Here is a 24,794-nt window from a genome sequence, read left to right on the forward strand (position 1 = left end):
TGTTTACTTTTACTTTAGGACACAATAACCAAATGTGTTTATATCAAGCAGCAACCTCCCGCTCTTCCTTGTGAAGCTAATACGGAAGTAACTGAAACTACAATTCATCAAAATTTCACTAGTCATGGTCATTAAAATGGCCAACTTTACTGCAAAAAAAAAAATTGTTTACAGCCTGGTACAAAGAACGATTTTGGTTCATATAGCTAATATTACCCTTCATGACAAATGTAAGGGGGTTAATTGTTTTATAACTCATCCGTTTCATTTATATTAAGTTATATTAAGTCTGCATAATTAAGTGCATGGCCATTTAAGTGCTCGCCGTCACTTCACCTCAGCTGATTCCGGCTGATTAGCCACTGAGCATTTACATTGTATTTTTGGTTTGTTTTGTGGCTTTACACAGTCAGTTGCCTTTTGGAATTGTTTCTTACAATTATCAGATAATATGGCATGCTGTGTGCATTTTAATTGTGCTCACAAACCATTCATGTGGCCTCCATTTCCCAGGTGAGTAAATTCTTGTAGGTCTATACTTATATACCATATCTATAAATGTATTTTTTTATTTAAGATAATTTATTATTTATCATTTTCTTTAGACCTGTAATGCACACGAGAATCTGACAGATTGATTAGCTGTTGGCTGTAGGCTATAAAATCTGAAATGTTGTCATTCATTGTTATGCCTGGATTTCATAAATAGCCTTGCATTTACTAACACAGACTATATTGGAAGTATTTGAAAGTAATTCGCGTTTTCCTCCTGTAGAAAAACGTCATAAGAACAATGCTTAGTGGCTCAATGTATTACAACAGTGTTTTTAAAAGACTAAACACTTTATTGATATAGTATACAACCAAACCCATGTGGTCAGAACACAAACGAGTCACAGGTAATGAAGTATTAAGCTTTTCTCCCAAAGAAAACCAAAATGCTTGCAGGTGTTTGTAGCTCTGCCTCTTTGCCCTTATTTGGTTACCCCCGGTTGGAGCGATGACGCCCGAACAAAATGGCGCTGGTTGGCCACACCCTCTTATGGCTTTATTTGTGCTTTTTAGAAACCTATGGGTGACGTCACGGATACTACATCCAGATAATTTACAGTCCATGGTTTATATGAAAGTCTTGTGTGATTTTGACCGTTTTAGAAGTAAAATTACATATTAATATAGACCTGTAATGAGGTGCTGTTTGACAGCTTTTGTAATGTATGCGTGCAAATAGCGCTGTAATATGATACTACACTATTTCTTCAAAAGCAGATCGTGGAGATTGTGGAAATCCCACAGCACTCTTACCTTTTATCCACAGTCTAAGCCAATGAGTGCGATTTCACCAGTCTGGAGCGTGAGTGTCGTGGTGGATGGCAAATTATTATAAACAAATGATGCTTGAGCTCATTATTTTTGTCTTCAGAGCTTTTTTAAATATGCTGCTATTTTAAATGTGTTGCAGAATTTTGATAAACAATACCACATGCATTCTTTCTGGCTATTGTAAAAAAACTCAATCTTTCGTCAAGAGGCAGGGGTATTAATTTAGCTTTTCCTGAATAGTGTTTAGACTTTCACCAGGTTCTTTTGGTACCATTCCTTCCATTTTCAACAAAGACAGCGGATTCAACAAAAAAACTTCTTTAATCTATTCACACCAAGGTCATAATAGTTTTGGATTTTTCATTAGTTTTAGTTTTTATTTCGTTTTGAATTTTTGTTTTAAAATTCAGTTGTTTTATTTAGTTTTTAGAAGTAGATTTACTAGTTTCTATTAGTTTTTATATTTTGAAATAGCTTAGTTTTAGTTGCATTTTTATTAGTTTCAGTATTAGTTTTAGGTTTTTTCTAAATAAGTATATTTGTTAGGTGCAAGAATCAAAATCATCAGAATAAATAAATATTGTATAAGAAAAACTGGACACATGAACACTACCATCTACCCATCCTCAAATGTGCAAGGCTGATTCTGAGGTTAGATACACCGTAATGATGGTAAGTTCGAATCTTTAGGACTAACCGGATCTTTTGTGACAATCCTGTTAGGACTCAACATACTAAAAATATGTTGTCAACAATCATAATTTTGGTTAGATAAAACATCACCATGATCTGAAAAATGACTTACAGTTATGTTTTGCAACCCAACTGAAGCATGGTTCCCTTATTTAAATTCCATTACGACATTCTGAATTAGTTCAAGCGGTTCACTTAGAAGATCCGGTTAAAAAAGAACAATTCAATCGTGATCACTAATACACAAATAAAACCCATTATTAGGCACAAATGTGTTAAATTAATCATTTTAAGTTTATGTATTTAATATTGTCACCCTGCTGCTGTCATGTCCAGCTGCTGTTTTTGTCGCGGGAGCAACAGCGAGGACTGACTGGAGGAGAACTGGCTTGATCTGGCCAATGGCATCAGGATTACAGACTCTGAGGTGGCATACGGATCAAACACCTGGCAGTGCGAAGTAAATAGATTTACTTCTAAAAGGCTTACAGTATGTGTTAAAAACATTTACAAAGACGAAAACGAAGGACGTTTTTGCTATAATATTAGTTAGTTTCAGCTAGTTTTGTATGTATACAATACAGTTTCAGTTAGTTCTAGTTTAAAAAACAACAACTCATTTTTAGTTTCATTTCAGTTAGCGAAAATTATTTTTAATTTTAATTTTCCTTCAATTTTGTTAACTATGATAACCTTGATTCAAACTTAGATGTTCTTTCAATAAGAAAACAGATCTAAAGAAAAAAAAATCTTAAACCAAAATTAAAGATACAACATACTGTTATGTTCCCTCTCTTTTTGCACAGTACATTTTATTTTCACCTTTAGTCCAGAAAGGTTGGCTGTTGATCCAGAGTGATGCTCTTATCTGTCCCTCAGTCTTTCCCATCATCCTCTTCTCTCTGAGGAGGCCTTATAATGGAATGCCCCTACATAAAGTAGCAAATGGACCTCTGCTGCAGCAAGAGCCATTACACACAACACCACACACACACACACACACACACACACACACACACACACACACACACACACACACACACACTTCTCCTCTGTAGCAACTCAGATTTATGAGTTTCATATGCCCTTAAGAAAGTATACTGCCATGACAGAGCAAGGTCACGAGAAGAGGCCCTGATCAATATTTGAATGAAAAGCCATTTGGGAAGTTTTTAAGGCCTTTTCTCCCCCCATCTCACTCTCTCCCAGGAAAGAACATCAGGAAAGTATCGATTGCTGGGGTCCAGTAGTTAGTCAGAGGCTATCTCCTTTGACTAACCCCTTAGCACTCTGTCACCCCCCTCACTGCTGTGATAGATTGTTACTCTCTGGGCCACAGTAATTACACGCAGCTCCAGTCGGGTCATTTATTTCAACACTTTCGCCATTTACCAAAAAATCTCCTTTATCTTTGTGACCCAGCAGTTTGCTTTTGCAGCGAAAGCAAAAAAAGAGGGACACATAAAATGTTCACTCCTGCCCCAGAGCACGATGCGGCATCCGTTACACATCTCACCCATATTTCTCCCTCACTCTCTTTCTTTTTTTCTCTTCTTTGACTTTCGCCCTTTGTTTTTCCCTCCTTCACAGGCATTCTCTTTTATCCTCTTTTTTACTTTACACTCTTTAAAATTAGGATATTCATTTAACTTAAAATGTATTAAAATACAAGGCATGCTTTCAGTTAAACGTAAAATATACAATTAAATAAATAAAATAAATAAATGAATTGTTTAATTAAAAAAAAAAAAAACAGCCATGGTGAGAGGACAATACTTTTTTCAGAAGCATAAAAAAAACATTACTGAGCCCAAACTGTTGTATTGTGAATGTTATATATTGTATTGGCAAAGGCTGTGAAAATAGATACATCTGCTTTGTTTTCCTTATTTTGTGTGACATGTTTATTCAGTATTAACAGGATGAATTTACAATCAATTAGAAGCAAGTTTTAAAGACAGTCCAATGGAGTGCAAAAGCAGATCATAAACAATAATAACAAATTAATTAACTAATCAAAATTTGAAGATAGATAGATGGAATAGGAAACAAAATACAATATACACTCACCGGCCACTTTATTAGGTACACCATACTAGTACTGGGTTGGACCCCCTTTTGCCTTCAGAACTGCCTTAATCCTTCGTGGCATAGATTCAACAAGGTACTGGAAAATTTCTCAGAGATATTGGTCCATATTGACATGATGGCATCACGCAGTTGCTGCAGATTTGTGAGCTGCACATCCAAGATGTGAATCTACCGTTCCACAACATCCCAAAGGTGCCATATTGGATTGAGATCTGGTGAATGTGGAGGCCATTTGAGTACAGTGATCTTATTGTTATGTACAAGAAACCAGTCTGAGGTGATTCACGCTTTATGACATGGTGTGTTATCCTGCTGGAAATAGCCATCAGAAGATGGATACACTGTGGTCATAAAGGGACCTGTGGTCATGGTCCGCAACAATACTCCATGTGGCATTGACACAATGTTAAATTGGTACTGATGGCCTCAAAGTGTGCCAGGAAAATATCCCCCAGACCATTACACCACCACCACCACAAGCCTGAACTGTTGATACAAGGCTGGATGGATCCATGCTTTCATGTTGTTGATATCAAATTCTGACCCATCTGAGTTTCGCAGCAGAAATTGAGAGTCATCAGACCATGCAATGTTTTTCCAATCTTCTATTGTCCAATTTTGGTGAGCCTGTGTGAATTGTAGCCTCAGTTTCCTGTTCTTAGCTGACAGAAGTGGCACCCGGTGTGGTCTTCTGCTGCTGTAGCCCATCCACCTCAAATTTCGACATGTTGTGTGTTCAGAGATGCTCTTCTGCATACCTCAGTTGTAACGAGTGGTTATTTGAGTTACTGTTGCCTTTCTATCAGCTCTAACCAGTATGGTTATTCTCCTCTGACCTCTGCTATCAACAAGGCATTTGCGCCCACAGAACTGCCGCTCACTGGATATTTTCTCTTTTTCGGACTCTTCTTTGTAAACCCTAGAACCGGTTGTGCGTGAAAATCCCATTATATCGGCTGAAATACTCAGACCAGCCCGTCTGGCACCAACAACAATGCCACGTTCAAAGTCACTTAAATCACCTTTCTTCCCCATTCTGATGCTCTGTTTGAACTGCAGCAGATCGTCTTGACCGGGTCTACATGCCTAAATGCGTTGAGTTGCTGTCATGAAAAATTTGTGTTAATGAGCAGTTGGACAAGTGTACCTAATAAAGTGGCCAGTGAGTGTACAAATACTAATATTGGTGTGTTTTACCTTTATATATATTTAATCAAAAGAAAAAATCACAAACATCCAATTTTTCATTAAAATGAAGCCACTTTAATTGGGGAGAAAATCTCATTATGAAATACATGTTTTTTTCTCTAATACACATTTGCAAAATTACTGGCGATATTTCATTCCATAGTTTTTTGCAGTCTTCTACTTGCCGCAGCTCATCGTGTTTTTTTGTAATCTAGCACGAGGTTCCAGATCTTGAGTCTCTTGTCCTTTGCTGTCTTTCAAATTACAAGCTACACTGTATATATACAACTCTTTTTTTTTGAGAATTGTTTTTAATATATACTATCATCTGGATATCTATATATATATATATACAATACAGTGCTCCTCTACTCATCAATGCTGTATTTATTTGATAAGTACAATGTTTATATTTAAAATAGCTCTTTCTATTGTAATAATGTCATTTATTTGTGTGATTTAAATCAGATTTTTTTGCACCACTTAAGTGTTTTGTCGTATGATTCGTTAGAATTGTAAAATGCTGATTTTCGTCCTAAGAAATATTTATGATGAATATTAAAAGTTCAAAACAATTCTTGTGGAAACAGCATTCTTTTGAAACAGTCACAATCTTACAGACTATTTTGAATTGATTTACTCTATTATTATGCTTGACCTTGAGTAACATGAATAATTATCATTCATTCATTTTCTTGTCTTCTTAGTCCCTTTATTAATCTGGGGTCGCCACAGCGGAATGATCCGCCAACTTATCCAGCACATGTTTTACGCAGCGGATACCCTTCCAGCCACAACCCATCTCTGGGAAACATCCACACACACTCATACACTAAGGACAGCCTTAGTCTTCCCAATTCACCTGTACCGCATGTCTTTGGACTGTGGGGTAAATCGGAGCACCCGGAGGAAACCCACGCGAATGCAGGGAGAACATGTAAACTCCACACATAAACGCCAACTGACCCAGCCGAGGCTCGAACCAGCGACCTTCTTGCTGTGAGGCGACAGCACTACCTACTGCGCCACTGTATTACACACTTTACAATCCTAATTTTTCAGCCCAGTGCTTAGATTACAGTTTGATAAACAGTTTATTATCCCTCCTCAATTGATCTGAGAAAAGTGTTGTAGAAAGAACCTTGTGCTTTGATGAATGGATGAAATGCAAATGAAATGACCACATACTAAGCAATGCATTTGTAGATACAAACCAATAAAATGCAGTGAACAGCCATTTGTTCTCCTTTAACATGTAGCACAGATGCTCTGTCAGCGATGTCATTATCGTGTGCCGCTCTTGACCTCATGTCTACCTTTAGAAGAGGCATTAGCATACGGTGCCCCAAGTCAACAGTACCCCAGATGATTTCCTCTGCTCTGCATAGACATTGTCACCTTAATCAGACACAGTTGCTGTGATTTCCTCTCTCTCGGTTTAATTTGAAACTCCAGGCAGCAACGCGACTGCCAGTATACTTTTGACGGAGAGACCTGAGCTTGCCCTCCGTCTGCATGACAAATACTCACTCCATCCATTCAGTTTTCATAAACACATGGCTTATGCAAATCATATGAAATAATCTCAGCGATACAGAGCAATTTGAGCTGTGGCAATCGCAGGCATTAATGAAAAAGGCACAAAGAGAGATGTGTTCACACTGACTGTAACTGCATTAATCCGCAGGAAAAGGTTATAAATGACTGCGAGTTGTCTCTAAAATGCCCTGCACAGGAGTGATGTATGAAACTTGTGCTCTGTCTGGCCCGTTTGTTATGCTAAAGGTCACATCAATGTCATTTACATAATCTCCATGCCAGAAATGAACTCCAGTGTAATATCGGCCCAGAATACACCCGTCTGCACATACAAACAGCTTTTGAAAGGAGAGCCGGTTGAGAAACCATCATCACTCTTGCAGGATCATTTTGCCCTTTTTGTAAATGATGTTGCTTCCCGTGGCAGCTCTCAATATTTTTAATGGGTTTAAACTCATAAACAGGCCACACAGGTACCGGTAGGCTAGAGTTTGATGTGTTTTTCCTTCATGCTGATAGATAGCAATCGTTTGTTAAAAAAGAAGATAGAAAAGGAAAACAATAGGAGTGCAGTCTGACGTACTGTGCAGACGCAAAAAAAAAAAAAAAAAAAAAAGAAATGCTGTAAAAAATCAGCATTATGTAGTGAATCATCTGGGTGTTTTTCCTGTAAAGATAAGCAGTATAGGTCTCATTGAGAAATGTCATTCTGAAGAACGCTTCAATATGTGGATGGTAATCTGAGGTCTAATTTCATTATTCACTGTCAAGCATTTTATCAAGTCATTTTTGGCAGTCATTTTCATTTTTAAAATGTGCCTTTTTTCACCCCCTCCGCCGAGTTTTTTTGTTGTTTTAAAAATTTTCTTTGTTACATTTAAAGGTTCAAGAAACATTTTTTGCAGATTTCTGTGCATTTAGCATTAGTTAAGACAACGTTACCACCTGTCAGCTTTAATTGGGAATAAACCTGGATAATTTTGAGCTTTTGTTAGCTAATTTTAGCTTTCGGGTTTAACGTTAATCTTGAGGTGGGAATCTGTGATGTAGAGCTGATCTGCCTGTCCAGTGATGACTTGTCGGTTTCCTATTATTATTCATAGACTGAGTTTACTTATCCTATGACCATCCTATGATCCTGCTTCCTAATTATTAATGACTGCACGTGCTTTCCGAAGGCAAGGCAGACTTGCCAAGCTGTGAGACCCCGTCCATGCATGGCATGCAGAATTTAGCTGTTGTTTATATGATCCACAGGATTTTGTTGCATGCATTTCCCTGTGATGCTGTCAGGGATGATACAGCAAAGCTGTTGGTTTGCAGCAAGCATTTTTGTCAGGAGAGCTGTATGAGAATTGGGGAATGGCGGGCTTTGTCTTTTATCAGTTGAGTTTGTTACCATTCAGACATATTGCCTATATACGTGATGCTGCATTAAGTACATGTGTAAAATCCTCCAGATTTCCGGCAGGGTTAATGGTTGGAATAGATAGGGCAGGAGACCTGCTGCACTGCAATTCACTGTGTGCATTGAGACCCAGGGATTCAGGAGGAGAGAAGTCCTCCTTATTTTTAGTGTTTATATAAACATGATTATCTTTATAATGATTTAATAAATTGTGATCATTTGTAGGCCTATATAAAATTATGAATAACATATGTAGCAGGGCATTAAACTACTTACTGTTTATTTCTTTGCATTTAAACTTTGTAAACTATAAAATTATGGGTCTCCTCACAGTTTGTGTCTCATTTTATGAGCCAACTGACAGTTGTTCACTCGCCTCTTTTTTTCCTGCTCTGCCGGCCACACCAACTCCTCCATCTACTCTTGGTGCTCCACACCCATCATGAATCATTTTAAAAAAAATTCTGAGGTAGACTTGAACCAAAAGAGGAGGGTTTCATAGCCCTTTAAGAACTATCTATATAACAACTATGCATTATTAAAATATTACACTATTAAGAAGAATATTTTGGGAGCCATTGTAGGTGAAAATGCAAAGAGACATTGTGTTGGTATGAAGATAAGACACAAGCAGCTGAATTTTCTATATATTGCAATAATCTAAAATTAATCAAAAATGTTCTAAATTTTGCATTGAATTGCAATAATCAAGCCTAAATGTAATATAGGCATTGAGTCAGCCTTTCTGCATCAGGGCTTTAAAGAAAGTGTTGTATGCAATATTCCAGAGATTTTTTTTTTAAATGCTCGAAATACATCTGCACAAGTCTAAAAACTGGACTGACACAGTTTCAGTTTACTAGAACTTCTATATTAAGCTGCTTTGACACAATCTACATTGTAAAAGTGCCATAGAAATAAACATGAATTGAATTGAATCTAATCTAATTTCCACACCTGAACAGAATGAGTGAGTAGGCTCTTGTCCACAGTAATCTTACTGTTATTACATTTATTGATTTAATTTGAGTGCACAAATTATTGCAACACATTTTCTGTTTTAGATTAAGAAAGTTATCTTCCATCCTGGCTTTTTAACATAGAAGTAAGCATAAGATAAATCTAATATAAGTCTAATATAAATCTCTGGATGAGTATAGTCAGGATAACCCAGACCATATTTCTAGATAATCAGCCCAGGAGGCAGCATTTAGAAAATAAACAGAATAGGACCCAATACTGACCCCTGAGGGACAGATAAAGCTACAGTAGGTACTCTAGCTGAATATAGAGAGAGGTAGATAATGTAGAGACTGGATTAAAAATGACACACAGTGAAAAACATGTGATTTACAAATGATATTTAAATTCCCTAGTTTCAAAACTTGCTTGTATTTAATCTGAAAAGATCTGGTAATGCGTGTTCTCAGCCGCGTGCTGCATTCTCAAGCCTCTAGGCCTGTTGTTCTTGAGTGGGCATATGTGGGTATACTTGTTCCTGTGTGTAATTTAGAGCCCGTGTTTGCAGTGAAACCCTCGCAGGCTTTCATGCCGCTGCTGGAGTGCGAGACTGATGCCTTTCTGAAGTGTGGCGGCACAAGCCAGCCTCTCTGTTTCAGCAACATTCAAAAAAACACCTCATTAATCCCACACGCAGACACGCGCGCACTGAAATTCTCAACACATGGCCCAATTAAATGCTTTGTTTATTATGACACCTCCCTCGAGTCAAGTAGTCTTGAAGTGTGGCTTGTTTTATGCAAACCTACAATTTAGGAGTGCAATTGAAGCTTTAAAGAGGAGATTATAAAACACGACCCTCTTCTCTGTTGATTCTCTCTGTCCTACTGTTTACCACTCGCTCTCCGTTCTATTTCCCTTCTTCATTAACTCAGCGGGTCGCCATCTGTATTAAACGGCATTACGATTAGCCCCTCCCGTTCATCATCTCTGTTGGTAAACCTGTGCAGATTTACAGCCGGCGACCCAGCACTTATAGTGGCACCGGGTGAGAAGAAAAGACTTGGATTACACCTAACAAGCACTTATAAAAGTCCTCGCTCGTGTTAAATGTGGTTTACATTAAAGCCATTTGGAGGAGGGTCTGAAGTGTTGCTTTCGGCATATGCAATAAGACAATTTCAACTCCCGCTGCCATTTATGGCTCTGTTTCCGTCATGGCTGTTTTACGAGCGTACTAATTACTAATTGCGCCCATGTGGTGCAAATGCGTGCCCAGTTCTGGAGGCCTATTGTGTTTTGTAATTGTCGTTTTCTTGAGAGCGAGCTGGCGTAATTCCTGTTAGAAACCCCCTTTGGAAGGAGGGCTGGGTGGATGAATAATTCATTAATTCTGTGAAAACACTTGCTGCGTGGAATGTGCAGCTGATTCTTCTGCTGGGATTGATGGTGGCTGGATAACACACACACACACACACACACGTACTTCCTTTGCCTCCATTAAGGCTCTATTGTCACGGTGTCTGATCGGCGGTGGAGGATGTGAACGTGTTTCCAGCTGCTCATCTAATTGCAGTGGCCAGCGTGGTGTTGTGTTGCAGACAGATTGATCCTCTCTGTATCTGTGCTCTCTCAGAAACTGACAGGAGAGGAGCTCCATGGATCAGCTCTGTGCCTTTGGTAATCATTTTAATTAATGAACCCTGGAAAGCAGAATGATGGAGTGGCTATTTACGTGGAGGAAACTATCACATGCAAACACCTCGCTGCTGCTGCTGCTGCTTAGATAGAGGGGATTCTGTTTTTAGACAGACGGGATGATATGGGGTGAACCCAGCTCTCTTTCTGTTGCACACCACAGTTTTTTCCCTTTTTTTAATCAATATGTGTCTGTTAAAGGGACAGTTCACCCCAAACTGAATATTTGCACTGGTCACAAACCTGTTTCTTTCTTCTGTTGAACGTAAAAGAGGATCATTTGAAGAAAGCTGGAAATCTGTAACCAATGACCTTTCATAGTATGTTTTCCAGCTCTCTTCAGAATACATTCTGTTATTTTTAGCAGAGAAGAGAGACTCTAAAGGTTTGGAACCATTTCAGGATGAGTAAATAGTGAGTAAAAGTTCTTTTTTGGATGAAATGTCCTTTTAAGAATGCTATGTTTTGACATAAATACTTTCCAAAAAATAGTTGATATGAATAATAAAAATATAACATTTATATGGAGGTTATTGTGCATTAAAACAATTAGAAAGTCTCAAACAGCTATTTTCTTTCTGCACAGTAAATTTGAAATCCGGAATGTAACAGCAATAGAGTTAATTTCAACACTTTAAAAGTGTATATATGGAAACCACCCGCAAAGTGTTTATTCAACAAAAGTGTTGCCTCTTTTAACACCAACACAGTGTCAAAATAAAAATATTAAAACTATAAGAGTGAAGTATTAACACCAATGCAGATAACAACAACACTGCCACAGAGCTAGGAGGAACTTTGCAAACTCTGGCAGAGTTAAAATCCTACACTGTTCTGGAGTTGACCTTCAAAAAAAATCACAATCGTTACTTTTTTAACTGGTTAAGTAGATTAAGGCTTCTAAAATAAAAATACTTTTATTAAATTAAAAATAATAAATTCTCTGTGAAGAAAACACATCTCATAATACTCTTCCAAAATTTTATTCCAACATGGAACAACAAGCCACCAATAAAATTACTTTACAAGTAACAGTTCAAAACAATATAAAATGAACTGTCATTGCCATATGCCTTTTACAAATCAAATGGCCTATAGTAAAACAATTGTGTTTTTTGAGAACAAGGCTGTGATCTTGTGCAAAAACTCTGAAAGCATGGATATGTTCAACAAACTCTGATTCCATATAAGAGACCAAAAATAAACTCCATCCTTGATCAAAATTTGAACAATCTTTCCAAAGATTGGTACATCCTCAACCAAATCTAAGCAAACAACAAGATTGTTTTGATACTCTGTACCATGAGATTTCACCCAAGGAGTGATAGCTACTTCACTAGAGAGATGAATTTTGAGTTGCTCTGAAATAAAATCCCACTTTTCAAGGTCAGACAACAACTCATTTGAAACAGGACCAGATTTAATGCCCCTCGATGTACTGTGCAGGATTCCCAGGGATAGGCTATTGCCAGCTGGTGTTTTTTTGCAAGCAATTTAGAGAGATTTTAGAATGTGCTCTTTCTTAGCAACACATTTGTTTCTACCATGATGTACAAAAAACCCCAAAAATGCCATTGTCATGGATTGGTCAGGCTCTCACGACCCCCACTCACGAAGATCACCATCACCTGACTTCTAATGAGCACACAGCTGCATCACATTCACGAGCACCAGATAAAAGCACAGCACTCCAGTCGCTCATTGTCCGGGCTCGTCTCGACGAAAGCGGACAACTGAGCGACCACTCAGCGTAGTCATCCTCAGCTAAACAAACGATTTACTTACCTGTTCTCTTTGTATTCCTCCTAGTCTTCCTGGTCCTCCCGAATCGTCCTGTCTTCCAGTCCTTCCAAGTCTGTGTCATCCTCTGTCAGCTGTATCTGGTGTGTGCTGTCCATCCTCGTGTATTCCTGTTACCCAGCCACGGAGGAAAAGACCCCAACATCATTCCTGATCCTCCTGGCTATCCTTCATGTGCTCCTTGTTGTCATTCAATAAACACCCTAACGTTTCCTTACCTCTGTCTCCTGTCCGCTTCATAACAGAAGCCCGGACCATAACGACGACAACATGAGCACCCTCGATCACTTTCAAGAGCTGGTGGACCAGTTGAAGCGGATTCTACAGCCACCAGCTCCACTTTCCAACGCACCACCAGCACCGAGCACTTCCGCCTCCACAGTTTCTTCTTCGGCCCTTCCTTCCAGTCCCATGGCCCGACCAGCGCCCTACTCAGGCGGAGCGGGGGAGTGCAATGGTTTTCTGTTACAATGTTCCCTCATATTCGAAATGCAACCTTCTCTATATCCCACAGATAAGTCAAAGATCGCCTACATCGTATCACTACTCTCTGGACCTGCACTTAAATGGGCTGAGACGATCTGGAACCAAGCCGGGCCGGTCATGAATTCCATCACTACCTTCACGGAGTATTTCAAAGAGGTGTTTGGACGTTCTGATGGGGAAGTAGCCGCTGGAGAGCAGCTGTATCATCTAAAGCAAGGTACTCTATCTACACAGGAATATGCTCTCCGGTTTCGCACTCTAGCAGCTGCAAGTGGATGGAATGAGAGATCGTTGTTGACCACGTACCGGCTCGGCTTGGAACCCACTCTCCGAATCCAGCTGGCCACATTAGATGATACAATGGGTCTGGAGAGATTCATCCAACATTCTCTCCGATGTTCCGATCGTCTCCGTTCCTATCAACAGGACACCATCACCCCCTCGTCTGCACTCCTCCAATCGCCTGAGTCAACAGCCTCTCCAGAACCAGAACCCATGATAATAGAGTCTGGAAGACTGACATCAGCGGAACGACAGAGGAGGCTGACCCGGGGTCTGTGTCTATACTGCGGTGTCAGTGGACACACCCGTATGGAGTGTCCCCTTCGTCCCATTCGGACTTCAGTGAGTGTATTCAGTACGAATATTGAACAATGTAAACCACTTACTACCACCGTACAAATAACTACTGCCTCTATTTCTCTCCTTGTCACAGCCCTCATCGACTCCGGGTCAGCAGGGAACTTCATCTCCCAATCCCTCTGTCGTCAACTCCACCTCCGTACTGAGGCGTCCTCGCATATATACCAGATACAACCGATAACCCAGTGCACTCGATCTTCGACCCGTATCCATCGACAATGCGAAGACATCCTTCTTCAAGTGGGGCTGTTACATCAAGAGAGGATTCAATTTCTGGTTCTGGAGGGTGCAAATATGGACATCATTCTAGGGCGCCCGTGGCTGGTGAAGCACGATCCCATCATCTCTTGGGGCACAGGAGAGATAAAGAAATGGGGATCTGGATGTACACCTACCTGTTTTCCAAATCTCCCTCTTCAAGGTCGGAACCCCATTTCTTTGTTTGCAACATCGGTCGAGAGCCCTCCTGAGAAGCAGTCTATCCACATTCCTAAGGAGTACAGCTCCTTTCATGATGTCTTCTGCCCCAAGAGAGCTTCCCAGCTACCGCCGCATCGGCCATGGGACTGCGCGATCGACCTAGTTCCAGATGCCCAGTTGCCAAGAGGTAGGATCTACCCGCTCTCGCTTCCAGAGAATCAGGCAATGGAAGATTACATAAGGGAGGCTCTGAGTCAGGGGTACATACGTCACTCAAAATCACCAGCCGCCTCAAGCTTCTTCTTTGTGGCCAAGAAGGACGGAGGGCTGCGTCCATGCATCGACTACAGGGGCCTAAATAACGGTACAGTAAAATACCGATATCCCCTTCCTCTGGTACCAGCCGCTTTGGAACAGCTCCGAGAAGCTAAAGTCTTCACTAAATTGGACCTCCGCAGCGCGTATAATCTGATAAGAATACGTGAGGGGGACCAATGGAAGACAGCATTCGTGACCCCTACTGGCCACTATGAATATGAGGTCATGCCTTACGGTCTGGTCAACGCCCCCTCCGTATTCCAAAACTTCATTCATGAAGTCCTCCGGGAGTTTCTTCACCACTTTGTAATAGTGTACATAGATGACATCCTCATTTACTCCCGGAGTGAGGCCGAACATCGCCAACACGTTGCGGAGGTCCTACACACATTGAGAGAACATCACCTCTACCTCAAAGCGGAGAAATGCTCATTCCACCAGAAGTCGATTCATTTCTTGGGATACATCATTGATCAACCGGTATACGTATGGATGGGAAGAAAATTGAGGCTGTTCTATCCTGGTCAGAACCCACTTCCATTAAGGAGCTCCAGAGGTTTCTTGGGTTTGCTAACTTTTATAGACGGTTTATCAAGGACTACAGCAGGATTACATCACCTCTCACTAATCTCCTCAAGGGTAAACCCAAAGGACTGGAGTGGACCAAAGAAGCAGCCGCAGCCTTCCGCCTTCTTAAGAAGGAGTTCACAAGGGCCCCACTCCTGACTCATCCTGACCCAAATCTTCCTTTCGTGGTGGAAGTGGACGCATCCACCACCGGCGTCGGGGCAGTATTATCTCAACATCATGATACACCGCCCCGACTGCATCCCTGTGCCTATTTCTCTCGGAAGTTGAGCCCGGCGGAGCAGAATTACAGCATAGGAGACAGGGAGCTGCTAGCAATCAAGCTAGCCTTGGAGGAGTGGCGTCACTGGTTGGAGGGAGCCAAACATCCGTTCCAGGTGATCACAGATCACAAAAACCTCCAATATATCAAAGAGGCCAAGAGACTATGTCCACGTCAAGCCAGATGGTCACTTTTCTTCTCACGTTTTGATTTCTCCATTTCCTATCGTCCAGGACCCAAGAATCTAAGAGCAGACGCTCTCTCTCGTTTACACGAGCATCACGATCATGAAGAACTCCCAACGAAGATTCTTCCCGAACACATCTCCATTTGTCCGATCACCTGGAACGCTCCTCCAGTCGTTGCCACTCCGGAAGCCCCTGCTCCGCCGGGATGCCCTCCTCATCGGCAGTTCATACCACCTGAACACCGGGTAGATCTGATCCACTCCTTACATACCTCGCTAGGCACTGGACATCCAGGGATCAACAATACTCTCTCGCTAGTATCCCAACGATTCTGGTGGCCAAACATGGCAAGGGATGTGAGGCAATATGTTCAGGGCTGTAAGGACTGTGCCCAATCCAAGAGCCCACGTCATCTACCCGCTGGAAAGCTCCATCCCTTGCCGATTCCGAACCGTCCCTGGTCACACCTAGGAGTGGACTTTATCACTGATCTCCCTTCGTCAGAAGGTAATACCTGTATTCTAGTCATAGTAGATAGATTCTCAAAGTTTGTCAAACTAATCCCTCTGAAAGGTCTTCCCACAGCCTTTGAAACAGCCGACAATATCTTTAATCAAGTCTTCAGGTCATTTGGTATTCCAGAAGATATTGTGTCGGACAGAGGTCCACAGTTCATCTCACGTCTATGGAAAGCCTTCTTCAAGCTCCTAGGTGTGGCCGTCAGCCTCTCTTCTGGATATCATCCCCAAACCAACGGGCAGACAGAGAGGAAGATTCAGGAGGTGGGACGGTTCCTGAGGACCTTCTGCAGTGGTCACCAGAGCTCCTGGAGCCAGTATTTGGGCTGGGCAGAATATGCCCAAAATTCACTGCGGCAACCCTCCACCGGACTCACGCCATTCCAGTGCGTCCTGGGCTTCCAACCACCGCTCTTTCCCTGGGATGGCGAACCATCTGATGTCCCCGCAGTGGATCACTGGTTCCGGGAGAGCGAGAGAGTCTGGGACGAGGCTCATCAACATCTGCAGAGGGCAGTCCGTCGAAGCAAGGTAACCGCCGATAGAAGAAGGTCTGAAGAACCCAGATACACCACCCGGACAAAAGGTGTGGCTATCCACCCGGGACATACGCATGCGACTGCCCTCTCGCAAGTTAAGTCCCCGATTTGTTGGTCCCTTCACCATCGTGGAACAGGTTAACCCCGTCACCTACAAACTACAATTACCCTCTCACTACCGTATTCACCCTACATTCCACGTATCACTCCTGAAACCCTATCACGATCCTGTTCTTCCCTCCACAGAGCCTGACCACGAAGAGGAACCCCCTCCTCCACTGCTCCTAGAAGAAGGAGCCGTCTACGCAGTGAAGGAGATCTTGCGTTCCCGACGTCGTGGTGGCCAGTTGGAGTACCTGGTGGACTGGGAAGGGTACGGCCCCGAAGAAAGGACATGGGTTCCCAGAGCTGATATTCTCGATCCTAGTCTCATGGTGGAGTTTCATGAGAGCCACCCTGAGTTCCCAGCGCCTAGAGGCAGAGGGAGACCACCACGGCGTCGGAGGTGTCGGCCCTCAGGAGCGGGCCCTGGGGAGGGGGGGTACTGTCATGGATTGGTCAGGCTCCCACGACCCCCACTCACGAAGATCACCATCACCTGACTTCTAATGAGCACACAGCTGCATCACATTCACGAGCACCAGATAAAAGCACAGCACTCCAGTCGCTCATTGTCCGGGCTCGTCTCGACGAAAGCGGACAACTGAGCGACCACTCAGCGTAGTCATCCTCAGCTAAACAAACGATTTACTTACCTGTTCTCTTTGTATTCCTCCTAGTCTTCCTGGTCCTCCCGAATCGTCCTGTCTTCCAGTCCTTCCAAGTCTGTGTCATCCTCTGTCAGCTGTATCTGGTGTGTGCTGTCCATCCTCGTGTATTCCTGTTACCCAGCCACGGAGGAAAAGACCCCAACATCATTCCTGATCCTCCTGGCTATCCTTCATGTGCTCCTTGTTGTCATTCAATAAACACCCTAACGTTTCCTTACCTCTGTCTCCTGTCCGCTTCATAACAGCCATACACCAATATTGACTTTAATATGTTGTTTTATACACTACCATTATATATATATATATATATATATATATATATATATATATATATATATATATATATATATATATATATATATATATATATATATACTACCTGACAAAAATATTGTTGCCTATCCAAGTTTTAGGGACTTTTAGTTTTAGGGATAGTAACTTCTAGTTGATCATTTGATATCAGAAGTGGCTTGTATGAAAGGCAAAAGCCTCTAGATTAGGATTATTTTAACAAAATAAAATATGATCATGCCTTGATTTTTAAGTATTTGATTAGGAAAGTAAGGCCTGACTTTGCTTAGACAAAAGTCTTGTACAGTATAAAGTCATGGTGCAGTGGAAAACTAATTAATATTGTGTATGAATAAAATTACTAATAAAGTCATCTGAAATAGCAAAGAAAGCATTCTTGCAGGACTCCCAGAGTTCATCAAGATTCTGGATTCATCTTCAATGCCTCCTCCTTCATCTTACCCCAGACAAGCTCAATAATGTTCATATCTGTTGATTGGGCTGGTCAATCTTGGAGCACCTTGACCTTCTTTGCTTTTAGGAACTCTCCTTTATTTCTTGTGCTATAAAATTGTATAGATAACTTAATTTAAAGTGTTTAATGTTGTCTAATTATAGTTTTTACTTTGTTTATCATGTTTTATGTTAGTATTTTTATTAGTCAAATATTGTTTCGAGTGTGTGTTTGATGGACTTTTAGGGAGTTGTGCTGCAGTACCCTGTCATGTCAAATTTTAAATAAACTAAAAAAAAATGTTAAAAAAAGAAACGTTAAAGCATCAAATTTAAATGATTTTCACACAAAATACCTAAATTGCTGTTCTAGTATTGTTTGTGATCGTTCTGTATATTTTCAGTAATCTGTTAAATTTGCTGTCTTTTACCTATCTTTACTGGTGTTACACCTAAGGCTGCAATTAGAGTTCTTCTAATGAATGTATGTGCTGAGTGAGTGGTCATGAGTAAGCATTTTGAGTGAACTCTCGCTCTCTTTTGTATTTTCATCCTCAAGTACATCTGGAAAGACTCTTGAATCATTTAAGTCCATTTAAAAAAAATCATGTTTAATAGTGTTTAATATTTAATTCCAGAAGAAGAAGAATTAGATCAACCAATTTAAAAATCATGCCAAACACATATGAAATGAGAGAGATTTTAGATGAACACAAGCCTATCTGCAAAATGCTGCGAAGTAATAATAATAATAATAAAAAACAACAATAACATATGGAAGGTTTTGATTCATAAATAAATTCCTCCAAACAGGATTTTTCAGTATGAGTAAAGTATAAGGATGGTCACAGAAAATTAATAATGCATGTATAAATATTATGTATTCAAAAATGAGCATTGATTTTGATATCAAATGAATAAATTGAACGGTGAGAGAAAAAAATTGAAACCTGGCATACGTTATAAGTAATTAACATTTTGTTGTATTTAAAGGAAAGATTTGTATTGCCATTTTTGTCTTTATCGTAAAAAGGCAGAATTTGCACAGGCAGTGAAGTTGAAGTGGGGGCGGTTGGGTGGAAAATGCAGTTGTCCACAAAGTTGTCACCCTGGACTCTTTCTACATTTTTTCCTGGTGTTTCTAATGTTTTTAAGTGATTGATTGATCTGAATCTCCTATGCCTAAAAGCTGATTTGACATGCTTATCCATATGTATATTTACTTTTTATAACATATTATTTACCTTAATTACATGCCTTATACAAACTGATTTATAAGCAAGTTAAATTTGATTTGCTCAGAACAATAACAGAAACACAGGCCAACACATGATTTCATTACACTGGCGAAGCAGGAACATAATATATATACACGAGGAGATCCATCTGAACACAATTAGAGTTAAGAACTGAGAAAGCCGGTCTGTGGGATACACTTTTAAGGAGGGACCTGGCTTTTGTATTGCTGTTGTATTTGTACTTCAGTCTCGTTCATTAGTGATGAGGTGGACCCATGAGACTGGAGTCAGATGCTATTTTTACAGCATTTTCTAAGAGTTTGTTAATGTACTTGCTTGTTTTTTATTTGCTGCTAACATATCAGTTGTAACTGTAAGAACTTTTTTTGTCGTTGTTGTACTTAAGTCTGTGTGTAAACAATTCCATGAAACATTTTGAAAGGCTTTGCTGTCTGTTTGAGCTGTAAATGGTCTCAGAGGAGCTGTGCTTATCCTGGAAAACTCGCAAATCTCTTCAAATTACATAATCTTTTCTTGTCTTTAATGAATCAGTTATTAATGTCTCGTATTAATAGAGCCAGCTTTTTGATTTGAGTTTCTTGCAGTGGGTTCAGTGTTAAACTAGTTTACAAATAATTTTCATCTATTTTTTTTAGGGCTGCACAATATATATCGTTTCAGCATTGATATCACATGTGCAAATTCCTAATAGTCACATCACAAAGATATGCAATGTTAGGACTGGATTATAGTTGACTAGTAGCTACAGAATTGTATTTAATCACTGTATTTATACAGAATTTATATGATTTATGCAAAAAAAAAATTAAAAATCTTACTTAGGATTTTTATCTTTGTTTCTAGTCCAAAGAACTACATTTCAAAGCGAATATAAAATTATTTAACTTGCCTCATTTGCAAATAATTTTGCTTGTTTTAATGAAAAACTCTTAATTTTGCCTTATTTCATCTGAATTTTAAAACAAAACAATATTTTAACTTGACTTATATTTGATATTTAGACTAGAAATGAGACAAAGCAAAGTAAGGGGCCCATTACACCGAATGCGCTTTTCTGTTCTAAAAGCGTGAGGTGCAACACGCTGCTTTTTTTGCTGAAAAGAAAAAAAAAAGCATGTTGCGCTTTTTATGTCACTAGGCAATGACTGAATTAGCTGGGTATTGTGAGTGTTGCTGTTGATATTGGTATAATTTTAATATTTAATAATAGTGTAAAATTCAAGATTTGTGAAGTCATATTGTAAAGTGCCACATAACTGAAAACATTGACCGCTAGTCTCTCCTTCATCTTCAAAAGTCTCCTTAGTTGTCTTCATAACACAAACACTGCAGTCGCCTCTGCTTTCATTTGATTGGAGAATGAAACTGACGCAACGTGCGGTTTAAGCACGAGGCTCGCATAGCAGCAGCCGGTAGTAAATCATTCAAAAAGGCGCCTCAATGGAAAAAGCGCGTTCGGTGTAATCGGTCCCTAAGAAATATATTTGTTGCATTGCCATTATACAATTTCTGTACATGAATACTGTTAGACTCCCCAGAAAACTGTCAAATAAGGCAATTAATCTATTTTTTGAAACTTCATTTACATCGCAATATTTATTGCAGGAAAATAAAATCACAATATCAGATTTTTCAACATTTTTTTGACAAAGACAAACTCAATAAAACTTAATTCAGAATAACACAAACTATGAGAAAAATGTTTTGAGGTTTAAAGATGAAACTGTTAAATTCGGGCCTGTATTGTTCAAACAATATCAGTAATACCAAAATATCGTTCATGCTTATTATAGTGTTCTCCATGATATTATATAGTATATAATGAGCTTTTTGATATATGCGTAATTCATATAATATGTTTCATTCAATTAAATTGTGTCAAATTAAATAAAATTAAATTAGATGTGTCTAAACAGCTTAACTAATCTAAACTGGTTAGATTTGAATCAACTAAATCTAAAGTAATTACACTGTATAAAACGCTGGATTCCACAAATTGAATTGACAAGAAGAAATTAAGTTAGCTTGTTATTTATTTATTTATTTTTTTACAAATTTAAGTGGATTTTATTTATTTAAAAGGTATGTGTTGTTTCATCTTATTTTAATTAAGTATTTTGAACAACAAGCAAACGTCATTTTTTGCATGTCGTCGAATCTTAAAATCTTATTCATTTTAGTCAACCAAAACCACAATGCATCCAAAAGACTAAATATAAATATAAAAAAGAAAACTAAATGGCACGACTAAAACTTAATAAAAATTTGCTGGTAAAATGAAAAGTGGGTTGAACTGATAAAGCCTGCTCCACTCGGGTCGCCCAAACCTTTTATCCCAAGAAGCCATTTTAAGCAGCCTTCTAAAATGTGTTTTTGCATATCGTAACTATTTCCTGAAGTATTTCTGTCTGTTTTTATTTCTCATAGAATCATTAATTCTGAGAAGACTTGCCCTACCATTATTTGATTTATCTATTTTCTCAACTCTTTCTTTCAATACTTTCCTTCTCGCTCTCCTCCCCCCTTTCTGGTATTTTAGGTCATAATAGCATGTTTGCTGGCGATTGTTAAAGTATGCGGGCGTAAAAAAGAAGGTGAGCACTAGGGAGGGCTCTTAAGTGGCCGTTATCCTGATTTATTTGGCCTGGGTGTGGAGGCCCTGTTGCACGATAAAACTTCTTCTCACTTCCACAGAACAGAATGGACTTAGAGAGTTATATTTCACCGCTGCTACAGTAAATCAGCCGGAGGAACGGCTTCAGAGCCACTGCTAAAGCCATTCTCAGTCGTTCCCCCATCAAACCCCTCTCGCTCGCCGGATCACCACAGACCTGCTCTGGGATCAATTCTTCTTGGATGGCATATGATCGTTGAAGTTCATTTTTTGAGTTCAAGAAGATTCTGGAAAGTGCTTTTTTATCACACTTGTCCTTAAAAAAAATTCTTCAGGTTCTAAATCCATTTTTCTTTTGTCTGTATGTGTGTAATTAATTACTCACGTCATTGTGTGTTACATCCCAAAAATGAGTTTAATTCTATTCAGCAAATTGCACTTCTCCCTCTCATGGCCTGAAATGAGTTCTTTCTATTTCAAATTAAGCAGGCTTTCGTAGATTAAACTCATTTATGGCGCAGGAAATGTATTTTCGCTCTACCCCGGGGGGCTAAACATAATGAATATTTCAAGAGATTATTTTAATTAAAGTCCTTTGAATCTAAATGGGGTAATATGTAATATGTGGGGTAACATTTTCACGTGCGTCAAGAGAAAACGGAGAGCTGATGAAGGAAAGAAAGGGAGAGATTGAATAGGAGGGTGAGCCCGAGATTTCTTTACAGTAGTAAGAGGTGCAAATTGGAGAGAAAAATGGCTGAAGGCGAAGGACATTGAGTCAAATGTGCTCCTCTCCTGCTGTAAGGTGTCCTGCTGGGCTCAGAAATGAGCCTGGAATCACAGCACTGCCTCATTTTCTGTGTGTGTGTGTGTGTGTATGTGTGTTCTGGATTGCTGTGTCAGCAGGCTGATTCTCAGTGTGATGTATTTAGCTCTCATCTCACCTTCTTGAGGTGCTGCAAAAATCTGGGCCTTTTTTTTGTGTTACTTCCAAGGACAAACACTTCGGACATTCTGTGCATATGTGACTTCTAAAATTAGAACACATGTATCAGTTTAACAGGTTTTTTCCTCCACTGTTGCTACTGTATGAGCGAGTTAGATTTAGGGTGCACTTAGGATACATTATTGTTTGCAGGCCTCAACAATAAGGACTGGCCAGGGACCAGCGTCAGAGACGCTCGGGACAGTAGACAAGATCGTTACTGACCTGATTGGGCCAGCGCTGCCTTGTCACCAAAGTTTAATTTGCCTGTGGCTATTTGTCAATTGCGTTCAAATATAGTCCTAGAATTGAGAAACAGTTGGTGTTTTTAAGCCTTTAAATGCCACCTTCTCTGTGAAGTCATAAACACCATATTGCTTTTCGGTTCCTCTTATCTGATTGGATGTTGTGAGCATGTTATTTTTTTCTGTAGGAAAGAGACTGCAACATAACGGCAACATCAAATTATGAGGCTAAATGAAAACATCTGTTTCTAACGTCTTGAACACAGACATTTACGTGGGTACAACACAACGAAAAAATAAAGTGATGTTTTGCAGTTTGCCATCAGTTTGACAAGTCACCTTTTGTTTTGCAATAAAATACCTGCCCATTTTCCATATTGTCATTTTTGTTTACATAACACTTTGAATTTTGCACATAATACATTTATTAACATTTTTATATATTTAAATTCTAGATTCACAGACGTTATTTTGACACATTATTTAAAACCTGGCTAAGAAATAGCTATTAACTTTGTTTTTTTGGTGGGGCTAGTGAAAATTTTGACAGGGCAAGTAAAAATCTAAACCACTGGCGCAATCGGGCCAGTAGAAAAAATCCTTAGTGTTGAACCCTGGTTTGTAACTGCTTCCTGATCCACATGTGTGTGTATTCTATAATACACAAATTTTACTATTACTAAATAATCTTTGGGTCAAAGATTAGATGTACCGTTTTGGTGTCCATGCCAAATTAAATTTACAAAAGCATTTTTATAATCATATTGTAGCATGTTAAAGGCAAGTGTGTTTTTTTAACATTTTAATTGAAAAAATAAATGTGGGTGAAATAATCATCAACGTATCCTTCAGCAGAACAATTAGTAAATCTATTTATGTAAAAATAAAATTATATAATTGCACTGCCTTCTACTTGTTCAATTAAATAAATTATACTTTACGTAACTGAAAAATGGCAAAGTTTGGCAAAGCATACAAATTACATTAGATTATTAGATTTACAATTAATTTTTATTTTGGGGCTTCAATGTGATGCTTAAATGGTCTTTTAATATGCAATTTTTTGTTCTAATTATGCTTAGCAAGTTATTATTTCTGTAAATCATAGATAAAAATAATTATAATAATATAATAAATATAATAATAATATATATACAGGTATATACAGTTGAAGTCAGAATTATTAGTCCTCCCGTTTATTTTTTCCCCAATTTTTGTTTAATGGAGAGAAGATTTTTTTCAACACATTTCTAAACATAATAGGTTTAATAACTCATTTCTAATAACTGATTTATTTTATCTTTGCCATGATGACAGTACATAATATTTGACTAGATATTTTTCAAGACACTTCTATACAGCTTAAAGTGACATTTAAAGGCTTAACTAGGTTAATTAGGTTAACTAGGCAGAATAGGGTAATGAGGCAAGTTATTGTATAATGATGGTTTGTTCTGTAGATTAAAGAAAAAAATAATAGCTTAAAGGGGCTAATAATTTTGATTAAAAATGGTGT

The 24,794-nt window shown here is 39.1% G+C and overlaps 1 protein-coding gene across 6 annotated transcripts in view; it reads left to right on the top strand.

The window, feature by feature from the left end:
• The window catches only part of lrba (LPS responsive beige-like anchor protein), a 399,767-nt gene that overhangs the window by 217,267 nt on the left and 157,706 nt on the right, over positions 1-24,794 (top strand). The gene's annotated exons all lie outside the window — the stretch shown is intronic.

Source organism: Danio aesculapii, chromosome 1 (assembly GCF_903798145.1).
Source record: "Danio aesculapii chromosome 1, fDanAes4.1, whole genome shotgun sequence".
Classification (NCBI taxonomy): domain Eukaryota; kingdom Metazoa; phylum Chordata; class Actinopteri; order Cypriniformes; family Danionidae; genus Danio; species Danio aesculapii.